This window comes from Trachypithecus francoisi, unplaced genomic scaffold (genome assembly GCF_009764315.1).
Source record: "Trachypithecus francoisi isolate TF-2019V2 unplaced genomic scaffold, Tfra_2.0 Lachesis_group3, whole genome shotgun sequence".
NCBI classification, from domain to species: Eukaryota; Metazoa; Chordata; class Mammalia; order Primates; family Cercopithecidae; genus Trachypithecus; species Trachypithecus francoisi.
Genome location: NW_022681468.1, coordinates 129086225 through 129104670, shown reverse-complemented (window position 1 = coordinate 129104670; position 18446 = coordinate 129086225). Strand labels below are relative to the sequence as shown.

Here is an 18446-nt window from a genome sequence, read left to right as displayed (position 1 = left end):
AGAAAATACAAAAAATAATTCTGAAGATTTTAACCTTAGGTGCCCATAGATTATTTTCTTGGGAAACTGCAGCTTTTAGAAATGCTGGACATACTTTACCCAAAGCATTATAACTGGTCTCCCACAAGCCTAGGATAAAAGTTTTCCACAGAAACGCTACTACAGAAAAATGCCACATGCCATGGATTAAACACTGAAACCAGCTAATCACAACACATGAGAGCAAATGTAGCATGTTCGGAGAAGTACAAATATGTTGAAACATGTCTGTCATGAAATCTAATCTTAACAATCCTCTGAAGACTAGCCTTTTTGCAAAGAGAACTTATCACTAATATACCTCACAGAGGAGGCCTCAGTTTCTAATAGAGTTAATTTTATCTCTTTTGATGATGGAAACAAAAGACACCCCGGAAACATCCTCTTAATTCTAAGCACCACCCACCCTTTTTCAGCGGGGAGAGGTAAGCTTTCAGTAATTCCCAGTGTGTCTTATATTGAATATATAGAAGATGGTAAAGCAGGGCCAGGTAATTCCAACACTTAAACTGCTATTTAACCATTTGCATATTAAAGGAGTTTACATGGATTGTCAGCTATGAAAGAGGTTTCTTAATCTATATCCCACTCTACAGTCAACGCTCCTCACAGGTGCACTTGGCCGTGGGGCACTCGGCCGTGGGGCACTCGTAATCTCAGAAGCTGATACAGCTGCCAAGTTCAAGTTGCCATGACTCTGAACATAGTATAACATTCCCATTCCAAGCCAGAGCCCGTCACTTTTGTGGCTGTTCAGATGAGGGCCCTTCTTGATACCACTCTGACTCACATACACTGGCTGCATTCATGTAGCAGGTGAAGGACTTAAGTGTCACTAAGTTGGTTTCCAGTTGCTTCCAGGAAAAAAAAAAAAAAAAAAACCGGCATATAAGATTCTTGCTCCTGACACCTGGCACTCTCCCATGGCTGCCGAGAGAAGATCCAGCCATTGCTGTCTTGGCTTCAAGTGCTGCCTCCCACACACACACTGAGGGGCTCTGCAACAAACAGAAACCTAGGGACATTGACATTCTAGGGGCAGGGTGTAGAAAAAAACACTGCATGCGTATCTGAAAACTCTGCCAAGCACGTCAGCCCTGACATACCACTTGCTAGCTCTTTTAACTTCAGAACATTCTGTGTTAGGAGTTGCTAATCAGTCCAATATCATATGTAGTTTAACGGTGTTGAAACACATCTGCAAGAAAGAAGGCCAAAAGGAAGGGCTCCTCTACTGCTATCTTCTGCCAAAGATCTGATCACTCGTGACTGCAGCCCCTCACTTTGCCCCCGGGGTGTTTTCTCCCTGTGTTGTTTTTGGGCGTGTTTAATTTGGATTGAGCATCCATGGAGCTGTGTAAACACTGAGGTCCTATGACTATTACAATATTAAACAGCAGTGCTAATTACCAATAGACCCCTCAAAAAGCAATCAAATAACAAACTCACCTCAACTTGGCCTTTGTATCTCTGGCAACCAAAAGCTCAAAATGCAGTTCTGTCATTTTTGCACAGTCATTTACCTTGACACCCTCCGTCTGCCGTGGAATCAAATCTCCATGTATAAAAATAAACCTAGAAACTTTCTGTTCACACGTTTTGAGGTATGTGCACCAAATGACACACTTTGGGAGGTAAGCACGAGTCATGGTAACTGACCACATCCTTTATCTTTTCATCCTAAGACTTAGCAGAACTTTATCTTTACAATAAAATGGCCTTTAGAAGTGGGTATCACCAACTTCAGAATGCGAACATCGTTACTGAGAAAAAGCATTTTCCTTTTAAACAGAGAAACCAACAGCCATGCACTAAAAGGCCTGAAAAAAAAAAAAAAAAAGAGTTGAGCTACCACAAAACAAACAAATATTCAGCTTGGTTTCAGGAAGCTTAGAGAGGATCAAACAAGGTTTTCTCTATTGAAGTTGTTCGAGAACATTTATGGTTATTTCAGCTTCAGTTTCTATTTACGCTGCTGGCTTTTATGTCTCGACCTCAGGAGGGCATTCCAACTTCAGGTTAACTCACAAGTAGCTTCAGAAAAGTTGGCCTGAAAATCCCACCCCCAGAGTGGGGGAGGGGAAAGTACACTGGTTCACACTGGTTTCCAAACACCGTTCAAATCCCTGCTTTGGCCTTGAGTCGAAGATATCTCAAAAACTGGGGAGAGAAATTCCACAGAGAGAAGGTGAGAACGGTACTCATGGTGTGAACATTCATATAGGGAGACTATCTCTTCCTGTGGGATGAAACCAGGAGAAGAGAGCACCAATTTGCGGAGCCCTCATGAAGGTTTCCACTCAGGAGTTTGCAATTTTCTGTTGGTCTGTTGGTCCCTAAGGAGGAAGATTAGGTACATGGTTGAATTTTCAAGCAAATTAACTTCCAGAATAAAGGAGGAACTATGCCAACCCCTTGCAAACAATAGTTTTGTTTTATAAATCTATTTACTTTTCAATTCTTCATGCCATTTATCCTCATAACTATGTTTTGGTTGGTATTTTTAATCCCCCTTTGATAGACTAGGAAATCGAGGTTTAGAGATTAAGAAACAAGCCCAGAGTTATACAATAAATACATAGAAAAGCTAAGATTCAAACCCGGGTCTTTTTGCCTCTAATGTCTGAGTCTCTTCCAATATGCCATACAGCCCCTGACCATGCCTTTCCGTTAACAATCCATATTGTAAGTGATAGAAAGAGGAAGAACCTTTTGGAGTAGAATACTGAAGGGTTTTGATTAGGGAGTGGATATGAGGCAGAGGAAATATTATCACTTTGGCGGTTGTTACTATGTCCCCATCCTTTCATGGAAACATATGGAGGTTTTCTCTTAAACGTACTTGTCAGAACTTGCCAGTGAAATTTAAGTCACACCCTGCGTATGGTGCAAGTTCACCTCCGAGAAGCAAGAGATGAAAAGCCGCTGTTTCCAGATGTGTCAAATCTCATATAAGTACCACACGTTGCTTGCCTCTGGAGAAGGTCTCAGAAAGGTCTGTCCAAATTTCAACATAGAGTAGTCCTATTTAGATATGTCCCACTACATACATGATTAGCTATGTCAGTATCCACTTGGCACACTCTGGAGCTTAGAAAAAGTTTCCTGCCTAAGCTGAACAGCTTCCCTAGATTGCTCCTTTGCAAACCTTCCTAGTTTTTTTTTTGGTTATAACAGATTTTTGATTACACAAAACGTGCCACTATTCTAAGGTACAAAATCAATCTACATCCCTCTACCCAACTGCCCTTCCCCCATAACATCAATTCCCTGAAAAACCTGAAAAGGCTTCCGCTCCAGGGGGCTTCTGGGAGCATTCCCACAAACCACACAGCTTTCTGCACCCTCCTTCTGACCTAATCTTTTTAAAAGTTAGTACAACATGTCCATAAAGTCGACTATCCCTTGCAGAGTTTTGAACAGCAACTTTAGCCACCTACATCTGAGACAGATAAATTGACAATCCACTTTAGGTTTATGTGGGGAACCATAAATATCAGGCTTGAGCCCTGAGGGCTAGAATTTCATGGGCCGTTAAACATGTCACCAGGTGGAAAGCTGTCAATAGCTGGATGTGAGTTACACTGAGATAACCACAGGGACCTGGCTTAAGAAAGTGTAGCCCTGATCAGAGAGGGGGTCCTTTTACCTTGTTCTATCACCCCACTCACCAATTCTCCCTTCCCGCCTCTGACCTCAACCTTAACTTCTTGTTAGGTGTCCTCTGTGCTAGGTAGCAGCCTGCCTTTTTCCCCCTCCTCTAGAGTGAAAGGTTGGGTGACATATGGGAAGAACAAGAGACGTGCAGTTCTGGCAGACCTTGATTTAAGTCCTTGCCCTGCTATTTAGTAGCTATGAAATAATGCACAAGTTACTTAACCCAACTTAGCTCATTTTTCCAACTGTGAAATTATCAAAGATAATTAAAAGCATAAGAAAGGCATAAGTAGGGCCAATGGGCAGAGACTGTAAAAAGACAGATTGCCTACTTAGTAGACAGAAGAACTTTCTAAAAGCCAGATTGGCTCGAAAATAGAATGGGCTGCCTTGAAAAGAAATGAAGAAGTGAATATTCTCTGTGACAGGTTTTGCGCATAAGCCGGATGCAGGGTGGTAGATCCCGAGAATAGACAGGAGTTTAGACTGGCCACTGCAAAGGATTTCTAAACTTGAAATTCCATGGTTCTATGATTTGCATATGTGTCCTTCCAGAAAAGCTAAGATAAATCTTCTCAAATCCCCCATGCGGAAGAAAAGTAAATTGACATCATATTTTTTTCATTTTCATTTTCCTTCTGGAAAACTAATCCCTTCCATGTTTTCCCCCTTCCTTCAATTAGTTGGTAGAGAATCCCATTTCCATCAAATGCACAGAACACATTTAACCATTTTGAAACACTTAACATTTAACACAAACCACATGACCATAAGTTTTAATTAGTTCCCACTTCACAAATAGGTCCATTTTTAGAAAAATCAAAATGCTCGATGCTGCTGCTTGCTCTCTTCCTCTCCATTGTTTCTCTGTTTGACTGGCTCAGTGGCACTTTCCCATCCCGCCCTCTTGCTGTCTGAGCCCATGGCACCTGCCAATAAAAGTGATGACAGACTTTGATGCTCACACAGGTTTGCAACAACAGAGTTCACTTCATAATCACCAGACTTCAGCCCGTAAGCCTGATCTGAGTGACACTGGATTTTTTACCTGAGATGTTACGCTGTGGGCTTTCGTTTCTACAGGTTATGAACCACTTTGAAAGTGAATTTTTTAGCTTGCTAGGGGGAATGACCTATGAGCCTGCAGACAAATCTCAGCTGATTGGGCAAAGCCCAAACCCTTATTACAGTGCTTGAGTTTGCTGGGAAAACTGGCTGCCACATATGAGTCATAGATACAAGGTCGTCCTTTGGCATAATGTGTACAGGTGTGTGTGTGTATGTGTGTGTGTGTGTGTGTGTGTGTATTTGAACATGTGCAAGTCATGAAGCAAATGAGAAGTACAAACCAGTGTCTTCTGTTTGACCGAAGTGAATATTAAGGGAAACCACAGAAGATGAAGTGGCCTCGTGCCACAAGGAGTGATGGCAGGGCTAAGCCTAGGGCTCCTGTCCTCACCCTCATCACAAAGTGACTGCTATGAATGACTGCATGTTGATCGGCCAGGCATGGAGGAAGCATATACTTATACCAACATGTTATTTATTCAGCCAGATATTATTGTCTCCATTTTACAGATAAGGCTCAAAAAGATTAAATAACCTGCCCACAGCCACATTACTCGTAGGTGGTTGTGATGGAAGTTGAGCCCATGGTAAAGCCTCTGAAGCCTGTGGACTTTTCATGGCACCATCCACTTTCAGAGGCTTTCTCAGCTCAGAGTCTGACTGTATCTGCCTCTCAAGCTTTGTTTCAGCCACCTTCTCTCTCTCTGTCTCTTTTTTTTCACTCTGATATCATATTTCCTACAAATAGTGGCCAAATTCTTCCTCCTTCATGTTGACTGTCCTATTTGCCTAATGTTATGATTTGTGTTTCAGATACCCTAGGGTATTTTTCATCTTTTCACTGTCCAAACTACAAACAGCTTTAGGGACAGTTAAAATCTCAACAGGAAGTATGGATTCTATCAGAAGACCCTGACCTTTGCAGCCAACACTTCACATGAAGAAGCAGCTTCTCCTCTTCTTCCATGAAGGCTGCCTCTTTAGATACTTGGGATTTAGCATGTCTGTCATGTTAGTCAAAGGAGCTGCTGAATAAAGACTTGTTGAGCAAAGTTTCTCACCGGCTAAGGACAGAGAAGTCTTATTTCTTCTCTTTGCAAATAAAGATTCCAATCTTCTCATCCTGAGACGGGGTAATGCAACTGTTTTAATTTTTACCCTAAAATGTTCCAGAGTACACTGAACTGTTTTCGAGGTAGAGTTTTAGAAGAGGCAGATTTATTTTTAACCTTGACCCAATTTGAATTTAACAAACATTTTTTTCCATATTTCATTTTACACATTTGTTTGCAATGCAACTGCATGACTAGAATAAAGCATTCAAAACAAAGCAGGCAAGCAAGCAGGCAAACAGAAACCCATCCCGCTTTTCCCTTGCTCTGCAACTATGCAAGGAGACCCGAGGCTCTCTGAGATTTGAAACGCTGTGTTCCTTAATGCAGTAAACTGAGTAATGTGTTCCCACCCCCACTCCCCAATGTCCACATCTTAATTCCCTGGAACCTACAAATATGCTATTTTAGGCAAAAGGGACTTTGCAGCTGTGATTAAATTAAGGATCTGGAGATGGGGAGATTATTCTGGATTATGTGGGTGGGTTCAATGTAATCACAGGGTCCTTATAAGAAGTAGACAAGAGGGTGAAACACAGAAGGTGATGTGACCATGGGAGCAGAGCGACAGAGGGAGACTGGACGATGCTACATTGCTGGCTTTGGAGGCAGAGGAAGGAGCCATGAGACAAGGAATACAGGGAGCCTCTAAAACTGGAAGTTAGAAAGCAGATTTTCCCCTAGAGCCTCCTGAAGGAGCTGGCGAGTGTTAGCCCAAAAAAACTGGGTCTGTACTTCTGATCTTTGGAACTTTAAGAGAATAGCTTTGCATTGTTTTAAGTCCTGAGTTTGTGGTACTTTGTTACAAAAGCGATGGGAAACGAATATACTTGTTGCATCTCTTGTGTCTAGTATTGGGCTTGGTATATGATGTGGACTCGGAAAGTAGTATTTATTGAATGCAGTGAAAATATAAGGGAAAGATGTTATGAGAATGGAACGTACCAAATTCATGGCAACTTTTAAAATGTTTATTTATTTATTTATTTATTTATTTTTTTGAGATAGAGTCTCGCTCTGTCGCCCTCGTGGCAACTTTTTCTGATTTAAAAAGTTCTCTTTCTTAGGATGAAAGGAACATTCCTTTAACGTTCAGAAGGGTGTACAGCTACCCAGATATCCATGGCAAGGCCCCAGCGGTTACATAGTTGTATTTTAGCCCTTCAGGCCTAGCAAGCTCTTTCCTGGGAGCAAGTAAAGGAGATCATAGGCCATGATAAAACAGCACTTTGTGGCCAGTTGCTTTAAGAATACCTGTTTAGTGTTTCCAGAGACTCAAAGCTCCAGGGAGACAAGCAGGAAGGAGAGGCAGTGTCAAATAGTGTACAATACAATTAGCACATACCAGCACCTTGAGGAATGTTTGGTATATAGTAGGCAGTCAGAAAGTAAATGCTAGCATGCATGACATTCAGAGCGTGTGTCCCCTTTCTCCTAAAGCTTCCTACAGTAGAAGTCAGTCTCCTACTACTTCTACCTACTCTGACTCCTTGGATGTTTGTTTTCATTGGATTTTACTCATATCTGCTGAAGAAGAGCAACGGGGAGTACCTTTCAACCTCAGATACAGACACATGTATTTGTCAACAGGCCACACATATTCTGGGTACAGGGACTGCAGACCATAGCAACGTACCTCATCTTTTCTGAGACCCTCTCCCTTGTTCAGTATTTGTAAGCCTTTTAATTTAAAGAAAAATAAATTAGGCCATGCTAGCTGATTAAAGAATAATTCCAAGGAATTTAACACTTAGTGATTATATTAGTGATATATAGTAACTTCTCACTTTGGATTCTTTTAGATGTATTATAGAGGTAAAAATCAATATTTTCTACCAAACTGGAGAAATTTAGATGATCTATTTTTGAGATATGGGTTCAGAGAAAAATTAATGATAAAGACTGGAATAACTCTAGTTCCCCCAAGTCAACACCTGATTGACCCTTAGAATCAGAATTTAGGAAGAGAGAGGTTTAGGGGATCATGCAGTCCTGTCTCCTCACTTCACAGATAAGGAAAGCAGGCCTAGCTGGAATTTCCCCAGATCACACAGCCAGAAAACAGCAGGCTCAAAAGTAGGGCCTTCTGAGTCCCCAATGCAGCATGCATATGTGTGTGCTTTGTTTCATTATGTAACGGTACAGTGAGTTTGGAGGCATACAAAAACAGAGAGACACCAATCTTGCCTTCAAGACATTTACAGTCTAGCAGGGGAGATAACACACGTATATAAAAAAATTACTCGACAAAGTAAACAGCACTATGCTCTACAAGACAGGTATGGATTAAAAAGGAATCTTTTAGTCATTGTCCCCGGAGATTCTTTTTTTCATTTTTTAAAACAATAGTAATCAAGCTTGTGAAATAGTGAACTTCCTCCATTTTGCAAGATTCCTCGAAACCAAGTACTTGGAATATAACTTAGTTAACGATTGCACAACACACACTATTTGAGTATCTGATTTGGAAAACTAAGCCACAGAGCCAGACCACACAATGCACATTGGTTGGGATCTGCTGGGCAGGTATCTCCCCGTCGGTCCAGGCAAGCCAAATCAAATAAGGCACTGAGTTAAAAAGGAAGGAAAAGTAAAGGATAAATCTGTTGACCACCACTCCGGGAGGCCAAGGCCTCTTTCCTCCCCATTAGTGGTGGCTTTTGCTCTAAAATAAAAATACCACACTTAAGCGGTGATAGAGGAAAGCCCTTGGTTTGGGAGCCGACTACAAAGTAACAGCAAAAGAGAGAATTATTACTCCTTAGTGACTCTCTTCGTGGTATAATTAGAAGAATAGAAAGACCATTGAAGAGTGGGATTTGGGAGAAATATGGGTCATGTGTCTGCAGCACTAGTTGCTTGCAGAATTGGCCATGTGGGTTGGCACACAGCACCGTGAATATTAGAAACCACAAATCTCCAGGGTTTCTTGAACAAAGTAAAAGGCCTTGTCTTCCGAATGCCAGGTTGGAGGCTGGCTTTTGAAAGAAGCCCCTGGGTGAGCTCTAAAGCTACCTACGCATTTCTACCTTCTCCGTCTCTTTCTTCCCCTCCTCTCCCTCTCCCCCTCCCTCTCCTCTCATTTTGGATATCGCATCTTGGTGGGTCTAACTGTAGCTCTGTTTCTGCCAATACCCCCCTGCCCCACCCCCTGGGAAGCAGGCCCTCTCCATGACAACTACCAACACAGAATCCACAGAGCTCTGGACAATGGGACAAACCATATTTCTATGAACAAAACCAAGGTAAGTAGATTCCTTTGCCCCTGGAGGACTTAAGGAGTTACCCCCCAGTCAGATGATGCTGCATCTGAGGGCCCAGAAAAGGAATGAAATTCCCTGTATGGACAACAGAGCCAGTTGTTGAAAAGCTATGCCAGCACGCAGACCCTTTAGAATCTCCTCCTTGGGAGTCTGAAATGGAAACAAAGTACCTCCCTGTGTTCACTTCACTTGTCCAATTGTTGACTTCTCTGCAGAATTATGATCTTGGGTTGTAAGTAAGCTAAGTCTTTTCTAAGGCATACTTTAAGAAAAAAAGGAAAAGATGAAATCAGTTTGTAAAATCCTAAGGATTAACTATACCTTGGCCACAGATAAATAGCCACGTTTTTACACTGCACTTCCCTTTATCGCCTCCTGAGATGCTCTCTTGGTTCCTCCTTCACTGCTCTTCAGGCTCTGAAATATTTCTTAGACGACACTTCATCCACGGTGACTTCCAGGACTCCCAGTGGGGGGTGGGGTTTCCTACGTCATCTCTTTTTTTGGCCTGTCTATCCAAAGTATTTAGATGGTACATTCGTGTCCTTTCTCTCTCTCTACCCCTGCCTCCTCCAAAAAAAGGAAAAGAGGGGAGTGTGGCAGGTGGGAGGAGATTACATTACATTTTTTCTTCTTTTTTTGGAGATGGAGTCTCGCTCTGTTGGCCAGGCTGGAGTGCAGTGGCGTGATCTCGGCTCACTGCAACCTCCGCCTCATGGGTTCAAGTGATTCTCCTGCCTCAGCCTCCTGAGTAGCTGGGATTACAGATGTGCACCATCATGCCTGGCTACTTTTCGTAGAAATGGGGTTTCACCATGTTGGCCAGGCTGGTCTCGAACTCCTGACCTCAAGTGATCCACCCACCTTGGCCTCCGAAAGTGCTGGGATTACAGGCATGAGCCACTGCGCCTGGCTCATTTTTTCTATCTTATCCTTGGTGCTTTCCATATAATAGGAGGTCAGTGAGATCAAGGGGATTCCTGAATGAATAAATAAAATCTGCATTTCTCAGGAATCTGACGGACAAGAGAATCCAGAGTCTGTGCAATGGGCAGGAGAGAGGACCGAACTTTATGGTTGATCCCCCACAGACCATACCAACAGGGCAAAGCTCTTCTGTACGTATTTCTGTTTTCACATGTATCTGCACAGCCACGTGTTTAGAAATCAGAGGGTTGCTATTTGTAAAACTCTTGAAAAACCCTCTTTTAAATTGTAAAAATTATTTTATAAATGCCAACCCAATCTGCTTTATCTCAGTGAGCTGCTATTAAGTGCAAAGAAGATAACATGTTACAGGTAAGTCTGTGCTTAAAGACCTTTGACCACAAAGGCTAAACAGGGTCCATTTTCCCATGTGAAGAAAAATGTTTCTATTTCAATTGTGATGTTTGGAATTTCAGCTTAAAGTACAAAAAAGGCACTGTCTCTTTAGTGCCTTTTGGAAAGGCACTGTAGAAGTGGCTGATGGTCCTGATGGAATCGTCTGGCCAAGTGTTTCCTCTTTTCTACCTAGACTGTCATTTGAGTATATTGACCCCTCCCTGACAGAAAGTCTGTGTAAGCCCGAGGAGGAGGAACATGCCGCAAACCTGCTGCAGAGCATTAACAAGAACAGAATTAAAAAGGATCACTTCTGGGACTCATCACACAACTTGGAAATGGTGTTCAATAAAAGAAAAGATAATTTGGAGCCACACTACCTGGAACGAACATCTGACAAGCAGCCACTGGTCTGGATTTAGAAAACCGCTTTGATCCCCAGAGGGTAGACTGTTAATGAGTGTTTTAAAGGGCAAGACTGAGGAAGCACGATCGAGTTGAAAAGGTACTGGTTTGGAAGGGTCCTAGTCTTGCTTCCACTTCTGTAAGCAAGTCGAACCGACTTTGAACACTGCCCTGAGAAAACGTCCTCATCTCCAACACGGGAGGTGAAGTTAACCCTCTAGACCATCCAACACTCAGATCTAGGCCTTAATGACTATGAAAACAGGGGAAAATTTAAAAAATAAGAGCAGGTAATGCTTGCACCTTTTCGCTACCTGAAAGGAAGGTCAGACAACCTTATTATAAAAGGCAACTTTTCTGACTCGTATGCTAACAATCAATGCAAAATTTACATAGCAATACATACACTTTATATTGTTCGAGAGATCATTATTGACTGCCTGAATTTGATATGCTCATCCTTGTCACGTCCTTCTCACTAAATACTAATTACCCAAAGTGATCAAACCCCAGATGTAAAAAAAAATCATCTTATAAATCACAGACAAGGAGGTGAAAAAAAGAACTCAAACATTTTTGAGTTCATACAAAAATGGAATAGCATAATCTACCACTATGTTCCCATCCCCCAGCTAAAACAATATTTTATCACTCTGACTTTATCTATTCCAAGTCCTCCCCAACGTACTTATTTTCTGGAGCATTTTAAAGGAAATCTTCGATATCTTGTCATTTCATCCATAACTACTTCAGTCTTCATCTCAACTTGTAAGGATTTTTAGAAAACTACTATCATGACAGCATTACACCTGACAATATTAAAAAAGTATTTACTATCATCTAAAGAACTAATCAATATTCAAATTTCATCAATCATCTAAAGTTTTTTTCTTTCCATTTTTGACTTGAATCAGGGTCTAAACAACCTAAGAGGTGAAACTGATCTCACCCAATTTACAATCCTTTGTCTTTTAAATATTTAGTTTAGATGCTAACATTACTTAGACACAACGTATCTGAAACACAGATAATATGAAGGTCAGCTTCATCACAATGTTATTTGAAATGTCTTATTCTATGAATCAGCTATAAATGTAGTTAAAGGCTCAGAACTGGAAAAATCTCAAGTAATTCTCACAGTTTTCCCAAATGCATAAATGATTTAGGCAACCTTAATGGAATGCTTTAAAGACATTTTGCTAAATCTTACACCGTTCCTAGGAAGAATACCTCTGACAGACTCTAGCAGCTTTAATTTTGCCCACATAAAAAAGCTGGATTTCTTAGACGGTGGAGCAGCCTAACAGCATAGGTAGCACTTTCAGTTGTAGCTTCACCTGCACCTTAAGAAGAAATCTACCTGGATACGGCGGCAACGAGGCCATCTCCGAAAACAGCTAAGAGCCTCAAACTGTCAACTCTGACTTTTGGGAAGAAGGGGGGTGAACAGTTTCTCCATTCAGCCTCCATGAGGCCTCTCTGGTAACACACAGGCACTGCCGTGACTCATAACCAGAAATACTGTTTTATAACACCAGTCTGTGTTTTGTAACACACACTGAAAGAAAAAAAAAAAACAAAACTATTTAGAAACCAAAACCAAGCCCTGCATCTGGGCATTGGTATGAAGATCTCAAGAGGTCAGAGTGGCTATTTAATCCAGATAAAGTAGGCAAGGCCTTATCCCTTTCCTTGGCAAGAAAGTGGAGGCTTCCTGCCTGCTGCACATGCCCACAGGAGGAGCAACCATGAATTTAATTTTCTTAAAACAGAAGCATTTTCAGACTTGTGTTTTCCTGGACAGCTGCCTAGTGGCTGTAATCCATAATAAGGGCGTGTAATTGACAGTAATGTGAATCACTCACTGAAATTCTGGCAAAAAAAAAAAAAAAAAAAAATAGAGAGAGGTTTTTTTTTTTTTTTTTTTTTTCAGGAAAAAATTAAAGAGCAGATTCATCCTGTCCATTGAAAATAGCAATTACTTTACATTTCAGCTCATTAGTTACCTTTATATAAAAAATCACTGTAATTTGTACTAACTATCAGCAAGTGTTGTAAAGAAGTGGTACAGTTGCACAAGGCATGCAATCGGATGGGTTGGGCCAGGCACAATCTGTAAAATGGCAAATTTAGATGAGTTACTTGATATAGCATATATGGGAGTCCTGGCCCAAGAGTGAGTTACAGGACACTGTCCTACCAGTGATTTTGCCACTTGAAAAGCTGCTATCTGCTTGGGACCTTGTAATTATTATGGTAATACCCAGGGCAGACTGATCAAGCTGCCATTGATGTCTATGGGCAGTTTCAGAATTCCTTTCACTCAGACACAGGGATCTCCAAAAGAATGGTTGGGGATTTTCCCAGGTAGAAGCTGTTGGAACCATGGAAACTTTGAGACCAGGTGGAGGGTTTCTCCCATCTATTAATTCTCTTTGAATAAGGGAAAGAACAATCTGAATTAACTTCACTATCAACCTGAAAGGGCCCCGTCTTTTCCAAGGCAGAGGCACGGGAACTAAACACTGGAAAGCTATGGATGATTTAATTCCATTAAGATAAACCCTGACTCCATCTGAACCCAAGAGGTTCAGATATTTGTCTGAAACTTCAGCACCTGTGAAACTAGAAGCCCTTGTCCAGAACTACCTGGTATCTCAAGCTTCTGGTCCCAGAGGGAACAGGGGTATTTTGAACTGTGAAAATCCCACGAATGCATGAAGAAAAACTTGGGACTTTAGAATGCTGAGGTCTGTGTTGGGGAGATGTATACTGAACCAAAGAGTGGCAACACTTAACCTCTTTCCCTCAGTCGACCACACTTTATGAAGATGGTTTGGATTTATTTTCTCCTATTGGGATCTCCCATTCTTAGAAGTAAAATGGAAGTCAAATTTCACTAAATCAGAGGTAATGTTGGGATTTCGACGAATGAAACTAAAATTCATTTTGTGCTTTATCATTAATTATTTCTGAGAAGCTTTTTCTCATATGGCAACAGTTGGGGGATGGTATTATTAGCTTAAGATGGTTCCCATCTTTGACAGCCACCACTAATCTCCTACTTAATTCTGTCTTAATTTGCAAGTAGTTGCTAACAGGCAAAATGAAGGTGGAGTCTCATAAACCACTAAAAAGAGAGGCTTGCTATGCATATAAATAGGCCCTGTAAAAATATTTCAGATACTGTATCTCAATTATTAGACAGTAGCAAACTGTCAAAATCTAAAAAGTAACATGGAATATGTATAACTAGTTCTTTGCAGGCATTCTTTTTGTTCCTATGTGAATACATTTTATGTGAGCCCAAACGGTTGGAAATGTGTTATTCATTTTTATAATTGAGAAAAATGTGTTAACGCTCTGGAATGTCCATGTGTGGAAAAATGAAACATTATATGGAATTGCACACACATATGATTTATAATGCATGCTTCCAGGACCAGAAATCCTAACGAAGAACCTTATTCAACAGAAAAAAAAATTTTTTTTTCTTCAGTATTTGCAATTCTGGTATACTGTAATGCTGAGGCCAAGCATATATTTTATTAGTTTAAATCCTAGCTAAGCAATAAAATATGTGTCATTTTAAATAAAAGAAAACATGTTTTTCACGAAAGCTAAATTTCTTGTCCATTTTTGTCCCCTTGTAGTGGATGCTGTGGTGTGTTGCACAAGTCCCTCCCTTTAGGATGGAGGCCCTCATTCCCCCTGAGGCCCCAAGTGTTGACTGCCAGTGGCTCATAGCTGAATTTCTTCCTGAGATTTGTCCTTAGGTAAAGTGGAGCTGCCCTGCCTAATGTTATGCCCTGTCTTAGGTGCAGCTGGCACCCAATGGCTGCTTGATGCAGATTAAAAGATGCAGCCCTCTTGCTTCAATTTGGTACATCACCGAAGGGCCACCCCCACTCTGATCTCCCTGTGGCATCTGCTGAAGCCTATATTGCAACTGCACAGCAGCTCAAGTTTTCCTTCTGCCCAGTCCAGCTTCCCTCACTCCCTATAGGCATTGTCCCTATAAGCCCAGCCCCATAAGCTTTCTGTATGACAATTTCAGAATCTCAGCATCTATTCTCTGGGGAATTCAATCTACGATACCTTCATTTATTTAAGGATACTTTAGTCGAGTGATTAGCTGGGCATGATGAATTTTAGATCAGAATATGGTAGAACTTCACTTTCTTCAATGTGAGGTAGACCCAACTTAGCCTTTATGCCAAGGGGTTTGGTTCCAGAAGTTTTTAAAAAAACTCTAGCATTGCAAGGTGAGCTCAATTAATGGCAATGGAACAATATGAGAATTTTTTTTTTTTTTTTTTTTTTTGATAGGGAGTTTCACTCTTGTTGCCCAGGCTGGAGTGCAATGACGTGATCTTGGCTTACTGCAACCTCCGCCTCCCAGGTTGGAGTGATTCTCTTGTCTCAGCCTCCCAAGTAGCTGGGATCACAGGCATACGCCACCACAGCTGGCTAATTTTGTGTTTTTAGTTAAGATGGGGTTTCACCATGTTGGCCAGGCTGATCTTGACCTCCTGACCTCAGGTGATCCACCCACTTCAGCCTCCCAAAGTGCTGGGATTACAGACATGAGCCACCGCACCTGGCCACAATATGAGAAATTATATGATGAGGATTTGCTATTGAAGATAATAGAAGAATCGTGTACAGTATATAGATGATTGGTCATACACAGAATGTGAGAAGTTGGCTCTTTTACGTTTCAGTGGCATAATCAACCCAACTCTCCAGAATTCTTGTAAGTAAGACTCTGGGATAGAATGAGGAAGAACACACTGACCACTAAAGAGTAGGTAAAGCATTAGGAAAATCTGTGAGAATGAGACCCATATTGGACATTTTGTTCATTAGAAATCTAACCTAAGAGAAACGGACCAACAGAATCTCAGGTGAAGCAATTTAGGGCAATAAAAACATATTCTCCTAAATGATACTGTCCCTGAGTGGCTCAACTAGTGAAAATGAGAACATCTTCCTGTCTCTCAAATCACCCCAATTATACACAGGATTAGGTAACTTCCACAAATCAGGCCATGGAAAGTTCTTTGATTTAGAGATATCAGGCAGGACTCTTTTTTGAGGGGTGTGGGAGCAGGAGGAGACGAGGATGGTGGTGAGGATGTGTGTGTGATAGTAACACTTTTTCCTTTTCCAACATCAAAAACCATAGGCCTTCTAGGACAGCTTCTACTTTGATTGCACTTGGCTGTGTGAAAGAGCAGCACAAAATGAAGATAGCTCCTCTCACTGTGCTATTAAAGACTCCCATCTGAGAAAGAAAATGGGTGAAGGAGGCTATAAGAGATGGCCTTTCTATCAAAAAATCAACTTCAGAAGCCTAAAAGATCTTCTTCCTTCATCCTGTTCTCATTTAGCTTGCTAATAGATGCCTCATGAGAAAAGAATTATTGTGAAGCTGAGAAAGCAGGATTTAAATTTTCTAAGAAGAGATGGACTTTACGTTACAGGCAAGGGACATTTTTTTCTCTTCTTACAATAATTCCAAAGTGCTTTTTGAGCTTGGAAGAAGAAAATCAGTATTAAGATAGAATTGGTTAGGTCATCGCCTAAGGAGGCATAAAAGGCCACCAGGAAATAAATTAAAATTAAAATAGATTCTTTTATTGGGTCACATCTCATCCTCTCATTTATGAGCAAGGCTTCCACTCAAGCAATTGATACTGCAGGGGATAATTTTGCTCCTCTTGTTTAGACTCAAGAAAAAGTTACAAACAAAAGTAGGGGGGAAGCTGCATAGGAAGCTTAAAGGACATTTTTAACAGAATTCCAAGGAGAAGAGCACAGAAACCGTGGTTGCGTGCAGCCACTCATGAGGTGGACAATAGTTTTGAAATTATTGGTTTCTGCTCAATTAAGGAAACATACTTACATTCTAGACCAGACAGACATAGCAAGTCACGTGTTCTGACCTTGAACAAATAAATGTCATTTCTTTCCAGAATTTACCTTAAAATTCAGTAAGTAATCTGGGATTATCAGAACATCTACTTTAGAAACTGTTAAACATTTTAGGATTACTTTTTCTTCTCTAGACTGGACAAATACAGGATATTTCCCTTGACAGGATATACCCTTCATTCTTGGAAAGGTCAGCCAATTCTCTTTTCTAGTAGGTAGTTTCCTACTTTGCATAAATGCACATGCCAGTGGTAACTGAAAATGTCCCTTTACCTTTTATTCTATAGATCTGATCCTCTGATTTACATGGGTAATGCAAACAAATGGTGTTCAAGAGGTCACTCAGAAAATTAACACATTCTTCATATTTAGAGAGATAGGCAAATCTTTTTAAACCTCTGGATAAGATTCTGACTTAAACCTTACAAACTGAAGAAAGAAACTTTAAAAGTATCAGCCCTAAAATTCAGCCCTAAAACTGAGACTCAAAATGCATATAGTACATTGTCAGATGTCAAGAAGCCCTTTGAATTATAATATCAGTTTCCAAACTATTATAACGCAAATCTCACAATATAATTTCAAGTAATAAATACCTCTTCTTTTTTTCTTTTTTTTGAAACTGAGTCTCGCTGTGCATTGGTGTGATCTCACTTCACTGCAGCCTCCACCTCCTGGGTTCAAGCAATTCTCGTGCCTCAGCCTCCCTAGTAGCTGAGATTACAGGCGCCTGCCACCATGCCTGGCTAATTTTTGTATTTTTAGTAAAGACGGGGTTTCGCCATGTTGGCCAGGCTGGTCTCGAACTCCTGACCTCTGGTGATCTGTCTGCCTTGGCCTCCTCAAGTGCTAGGATTACAGGCATGAGCCACTACATCCGGTCTGTTCTTTCTTATAGCTGTTAACAATGAAAACATCATTATTTTTGGCCAAACTAAAATGAGCAACAGGAGAGTCTGGTCATAAAATTGTATATGTATACACACACATACAGACACACTTATTTAAAATCGACAGACATTAATTGAGCACATAGTAGATACTGATCATTCTGTTAAGCCCAAGGGATATAAAGATAATTTTTTTTTTTTTTTTAAACAGTATGTTGCTCTGTAGTCTAGTCTAGAGTACAGTGGTACACTCTGTGCTAACTGTAGCCTTGAGTTCCTTGGCTTAAGCAATCCTCCCACCTCAGTCTCTCAAGTAGCTGGAACTATAGGTGTGTGCCAGCATGCATGGCTACTTAAAATTTTTTTTTTTTTTGTAGATACCTGGTCTCCTTATGTTTTCCAGGCTGTTCTTGAACTCCTGGGCTCAGCAATCCTCCCTCCTCAGCCTCCCAAAGTGCTGGAACTACAGGCATGAGCCACCACATCCGGCCAAAAAAATTAAAGAGTATCTAGTAGGAAAAAGGTACATAAACAGCAACTATTCTATAATACATGTTTATACTGTCACCTTAATCACGTACTGTGGGGGCAGTGGAGCTGCAGCAATTAACAAGGTGGAATTGGAGAAGGCTTTGCATGGCAGCTACTACTTGTGTTGGCCTTTGATGGAACAGTAAGACTTTCTAGGTGCAGAAGACGATGAAGGACATTCCAGGACAAACAAGATACTATAGACACAAAGGCACCGAGGT

At 41.0% G+C, this 18446-nt stretch overlaps 1 protein-coding gene and 1 long non-coding RNA gene across 3 annotated transcripts in view; both read right to left on the bottom strand.

The window, feature by feature from the left end:
- LOC117070563 overlaps window positions 1-1844 on the bottom strand; it is a 49029-nt gene extending 47185 nt beyond the window's left edge. The window contains exon 1 of the long non-coding RNA XR_004431962.1: window positions 1489-1844. This is a non-coding gene — a long non-coding RNA (uncharacterized LOC117070563). The remainder of the gene's footprint in view (window positions 1-1488) is intronic.
- The window catches only part of RORA (RAR related orphan receptor A), a 753017-nt gene that overhangs the window by 169514 nt on the left and 565057 nt on the right, over window positions 1-18446 (bottom strand). The gene's annotated exons all lie outside the window — the stretch shown is intronic.